The following is a 6,527-nucleotide window of genomic DNA, read 5'->3' on the forward strand; positions in this document are numbered from 1 at the left end:
ATAAATTGAATTAAATTGAATTATTATAGTTTATGTCAGGATGCATAATATGATTTTATTTTTTCAGTATCTCTTTATAAAATAAAAAAAAATCTATTGTCTGTTTCAGTAGAATCTAATGAAAAAGTAACAAAATTTTATCAAAATTATCACAGAAACACAGTTTAAATAAAATTTGTAATAAAACAAAACATTCAATCGATTTTTGATTTATACTATTATTGAACATGAGAAGGTCGTTTCAATTACATGTTTGTTTACATTTTCATTAAATTCTATTTAAACAGGTTATAGCTATAAAGGAATGAAAAACAAGATTTCTAAAATTAAAATTAATTAACAAATTATTATTTCGAAATTATTTCACGTGTTATCCATCAAAGTCGGTTGCATCATTTACCCTCAGGCCTGAGGACAAAGACAGTGAGTCATCAACAAGATTATTAGGACTAATATAACACATGCGCTCACACAACGACAATGGCGTTCCGTCTCGATTACTATTCCAAGAGACGATTTTTCCGATTCAGAATAAATTGTCAGTGACGTCATTATATTTAAATAATAATAAATTATATTAATAATTATATTTTTTCTATAGTTTCAATGTGGACTTTTTATTTATTTACTTCTTATTTCACTTAGTGCTTTTCAAGTAACAAATGAATTTCAATGATTTATCAGAAATTGAGGAATGAATTTTGTTGGCTACTAACGAGATTGTATCTATTGTGTTGCAGAACAGGTTAAATAATTAGGCAGAAACAGTACTTGCAGAGGTTTGTTAACATCTTTTTAAATTTTTACAACTTAAGATATAGAAATGAAAAATTGCGGTCTATTTTTAAAGTTTTCATAATAATATGTAATTACGAATAACTAAAAGATAGATTCAATATCAAACGAAGAAAATGACGTTTTACACGCTTTTATAGATATTATGTTATTGTTTTATTTGCGATGATTCTGGCCATTTAATGTGTATATTATTGGTGTAGGTATCGACACTGGGTCATTAGTGTAAACATTCATAAACCCTATTAAAATACAATAAAAATCAAATATATAATGAAATGTTTTTAACGTCACAATATTAAACTTATAATATTATATTATCTATCTTACATCCATAGGAAATGATTAATGTTGACAATGTCTCAAGCATGCATGATTCAACTTTACTATTTAACTACGAGAAATATCATAAATAATAGAATTGATTATATAAATAATGACAATAAATGGTTATAAAAATTTCTGAATCATCAATATTAAAATAAAATTTGTTTTTAAATTTAAATTTTTACTAAAGTAGAATCTCGATTATGTCTGAATATTTGGTTATCCGAATTATTCTTCACGGCTCTAATTACCGATTTAGAAATGGTATTATGTATTAATTGGGTAAATAGATATTATTTAATCCATTAATTTTATAGCTCTTATATATTTTTTGGCTACAGTGATCGTTTACCATCAGACGGGCTGTATGCTTGTTTGCCACCTTTGTGATATAAAAAAGCTCATATTTTTTATATCGTATTGTCTAAACGTACGTAAAACTCTTCAGGTACATAATAAAAAAATACATATTAAAACTTAATTATTGTTTGATATGACTTTGAAATCGATTAACTGGAATACCCCTAGTTTATTAGATTGAAATAATCGAAATTATAAATCACTTGTAGATAAATTTATATAAATTTTATTGAAAAACTTTAATAATATTGTACAACGAACCCAGTTCCATTTCACATATTGGTGAATAAAGACTATTTTTAAATACTAGATTACGATGATTAATGTTGTTTCATAATATTCATTAGGTAGGTTGTTTGTTTTCTTGTTTGCCTATCATAGTTCATAGACCGAGTAATCAATGTGTTTTTCCTATACTACATATTTGTTATTTTAATTAAATGTAATCCGGAAAAAGGGAAGTCACAAACAGTCGCTTGTATTTACTTTTGTAGCGATAACGTAGGTTATCGTAAGGTCAAGTATAATTACTACAGAAAAAAAAAAACAGTCTGCTAGCAAAAAACAACACATTTTATATGTATATTTGCATTTTAATGACTGCTCATCCGTCCTCATCTACAGGTGGCGGGGTATAGTTGAGAAATTTCACTCTTACTGGTACTACAAAATGTCCAATTATATGGTCTCGCATATAACGGTTAGATGCAGCTAACTGAAGTCGCGCGAATGCAACAGGTATGGAGGACTCCTCGTGGAGTAACTCGGATAGACATTTTAGCAACAAGACCAGGGGCTTGGCGGGCGGGGTGAGCAAAGCCAACTAGCACCGTTACGTGCTGTGTCGTGCCATAATTTACAACAACGTGGACCATTGTTCCATATCCTACAATATTAAAGTTTCGTGTTAGTCAAAAAGTATTTTTCGATTCGTTTTCAGGACCAATAAGTCTAAACAGTTTTTATATACTAGACCAGACTTTTATTCTCTCTAATTGGCGAGAGATCTGAAATAAAAATAAAATAATTATCTACTTCCAAGCTTTAACAAGATTGTCTTAATGTTAATACGTATCAATAATAGGTTGTACAGACAAAGAGATTGTTTTTAGCGATAAGGCCGCCTTTTGTATATGCACATTCTGTATAAATACTCTTTGTAGCAGCAATACAGAAAAGAATTTATTATCATTATTGTCAAATCTGTAATATTTTAGAGAGAACAATAAAAAGTATCTATCTATTTATAATTTATTATTTTTTCGCTAAGTACAGTACACCAGTACCAAAAGTAATTTGCTTGGGCACCTCTGTCCCATTCGTGTTTCTATCGTAAAGCAGTTGTGTTTGCATGGTTGTGTTTCGGTTTGAATAGTAGGATATGGCGTGAATTTACAGGGTACATAGGAATAATTCCTGAGTCCTCAGGAATGGCAACGCATGGAGGGTACCAAGGGCGAAGCAGTATACTCTGTTATGTCCATGGTACTGCTCATGTCTATAGGAGACGGTTACTACTTTCCATCAGGTGTGCCGTCAGCTTATTTGCCATTCTAAGTTGTATAAAAAAATCTGTATATGTAACTCCTGTAATATACATATAAACATGTTGTTGTAATATATGTATTATAACATGTACAAATTATTGTTGCTTATTTATATGGTACAACAACTTCTACTAAAATACATTTAAACATAACATGTTTTGCGACGAGCATTTCGAAAACGAAGGTTACTATATAACATAAACTGCTGTAACTATAATCATTTAGATAGGTACAGTTAAAAGCACAGTCTAGGCAGTCTATTCACAAACGGAAACTACAGCGGACTTCCTATTTGATGTCGGAATCGGAAAGCGGAAATACATATTGGCTCCGGATCTTCCTGCCTATGATTCCGGTGGATAGTTGGTCATCTTAGTATTTTAATCGTAACCGGTAACTATTATAACCTAGAATCTTTATTTATAATGTAAATGTGAAAATGAGTTTGTTTGTTCTCTTGACACTCCAACAGTTCAACCAATTACCTTGAAATTTGGCTTATGCAAAGCATTTGGGTTGGATTTGAACTTAGATTACTTATAAAAGTAATAAGAACTTACTAGAATAATCTAGAAAATTAACATCACTTGGACGAAGTCACAGGTAAAAGCTGGTAACATATAAAATTACAACGATAAACCTACTATTAGTCAATTACTTTGAATAGGTATTAAAATCATTATTTATAAGGTCACTAAGAAAACTCGAGAGAAGACTATTTCTGTATAATATTTCAAGTTCAAGTGATATTGCTCCGCAAAAACACACAACACAAATCGTCACAATATGAAAGCAATACCTAACCTGTCTTATGATGTCTTAACCACGTAACTTTCCTCGACATTTATAAGATATGTACGAGCATATAGGTTCATAGATATATTTTAAAAGTTATAGATACAGGTGAAGATAATAAGTGACTCACCCGTTTATTCATAAAATATATATACAATATATTGTAAAACAATTCGCTGATATTGAAAGTCCTCGTACGTAACTTAGTAAATTGATAAACTTATTTAGAACTAGGTAACTGTATTAGCGATATAGTTTGCGCGGTACGCTTTTGTTTACTTTCTTATAGGAATAATGAGACATTTAATTACAGCAACTTTTTCCGACGATATAATGTCTTATCTTCTCTATTATTAAGTCTTAAAATACGTTTATTTTAAACGTTGAAATAACAATTAAAAATTGTCAACCCATTTTTTCTCAAAAACCGTCTAGATTTTTGCATACATTTGATAAAAAATCTATCTATCTATGGAAATAAAAAACAGCTATAATAGTATAAATAGAAAAGTAGATACATTACTATGTACTACTTTTTGGAGCCATTAAAGCAATAAGAGGTAACAATCAAACTGACAAACAAATCTTACTTAAGAATTATCTCGGTATAGTTATTTGTCCATTTACATTAATCTTTATTGGTAATTAGCCTACGGCCTCGCCCACATGTATTAATATCTAACTAAATAATTAATAATAAAAGTATCCTATATGCTAAGACATGTTGTAACCTACCTGTGTACTACATTCAATTCGTTCAGTATTTTTTACATGAAATAATTACAAACATCCATCCGTCCTCACAAATTTTCCCATTCATAATATAAATATAACCTAGACACTACTCTATTTATTTTATTTTATAGATATTAATCAACTGAAATAAACGTTTAAAGAATAATAATATTCTGGAGTTTTAAAAACGAGTATATAGGAAAATAACAAAAAGTCGGGTGACAGGTCATCGTGATTACTAATTTTATATCACACAATATATATCATTACATAGTTTTATAACATCTTCACAATAATACGGTAAGTACATGATGATAAATAATGATAATTAATGCTTCTGCTATTTACATATTTATTACGCAGAATTAATAAACAGTACGAACCACAGTTTATTTGTAATTGGCTTTTCTTTAATTTCAAAGTATAATTGTTCCGGATACCACGTGATTTGTATACAATGTTTTGGCTTCGGTTTCGCTGGATTTTTCTGTGAAATCTTCTTGGTATTATCTTTTATTATCCTTAGAATGTCATAAGGGGCAAAACATACGCAACAATGGAAACAAAGCACAATACACTAATGAGAAATAAGAAAACCTTCAAATGAAAATCTATACCGAGCTACCTAGCTACAATGGAAATTATAGAGTAAACCCTCCTCTTAAGGAAAAAATAATATTTATGTTAATAATTTTCGTTGGTTGATTGTTTCAATATTCTGCTTACCTGTTCAGGGTTCAATCTTTTTTCGTAGATTACATAGCATATGAAAATCTGGCGGAAAAGAGTTTTGTGAGTCTCTTCCCCTGAAAGTTGTGTCGTTGATGATGCCATATAACACTCAACATTTCACTGTTTGTTATAAAAATTACACATTAAAACTAAACAAAAAATAATGTTAATTGTTGTTATAGAAATCTTGCCAACATTTTTGACAGTTATAAAACAAACGGGAGAACCTGTGATTTGAGTTTGTATTATAAATAATGCGAGTACTTTACCCAAACCACAAATATATTTGTAATCAACCTCTGGCATTTGTAATTTAACGTGACGAAATATTCCTACAAATTTGATTAAAGTTTATATTCTTATTTTTAGTAAGTATGGTCCCGGCATAGAATAGGCCGCCCCTGCCTTTTCTTAGGTGACTAAGGGAACTTAATAATCAAGAAATGTCTCTCTTAAAAAATCATCGAAGCCTAACTGTTGTTGCCAATCTGCCTGCAAAGCATGGCAATTATTAGCAAAACCTCCCAATAGGGGGAAGCCTATGTTCAACAGAGTTAGACAGTTAACGACGAATATGATTATGACAAAGATTCGACTAAACTCACGCCTTAATTGATATATAATGAACAAGCAAGGCATAATTCTAAATGTATTTTTTGTATTGAAATATGAAACTTAGACTTTTTACTTATCAATAGATAAAACAGGTTTTCTATATTTTAAAGGTGAATGTTAAAATATTCATTATGCATAATGCAGTAAGTATTATTAATATTTATAAAATTGCTGATATTATAATCGTGTCAATGAGTATTGTCGTGAAAGTCGGGTAGGTAGAAGAGTTCCAAGGCGGCGGCGACGCGTGACGGCGGCGTCGGCTCCCGTAGGAGCGGAAGTCTTGCGCGCTTCCGTTGAGCCCACCATCCGGAGATCCGGTCCGTATCACGAGCACCTCGATTCACGTTTGTACTTCACTTATCGCCCACTGGACTCAAAGTACTTTTCAATTTATTATCTGAAATACAAGTATTATAAAATTTCACTTCGCGCCAATAAATAGGTGATGATGTGATGGTAGCATATGCGCTGTCAATCATTATTAATTTAATTATCAATAAAATATTTAAACGCTATGTATGTAATACCTAGGTTTATTTATTATCGCACGTTATAAAATGTATACGGTTATAATATAATAAAATAGTAATCCAGCCTGCGGTATCGATATCCGCAGGT

At 30.4% G+C, this 6,527-nt stretch overlaps 1 pseudogene; it reads right to left on the reverse strand.

Moving 5' to 3' along the window:
- Positions 1 to 2,086: 2,086 nt before the first annotated feature.
- On the reverse strand, positions 2,087 to 5,393 carry LOC128202343 (uncharacterized; annotated as a pseudogene).
- Positions 5,394 to 6,527: the final 1,134 nt, after the last annotated feature.

The sequence above is a fragment of the Galleria mellonella genome, unplaced genomic scaffold, assembly GCF_026898425.1.
Source record: "Galleria mellonella isolate WM207_F2 unplaced genomic scaffold, CSIRO_AGI_GalMel_v1 utg90, whole genome shotgun sequence".
In the NCBI taxonomy this organism is placed as follows: Eukaryota; Metazoa; Arthropoda; class Insecta; order Lepidoptera; family Pyralidae; genus Galleria; species Galleria mellonella.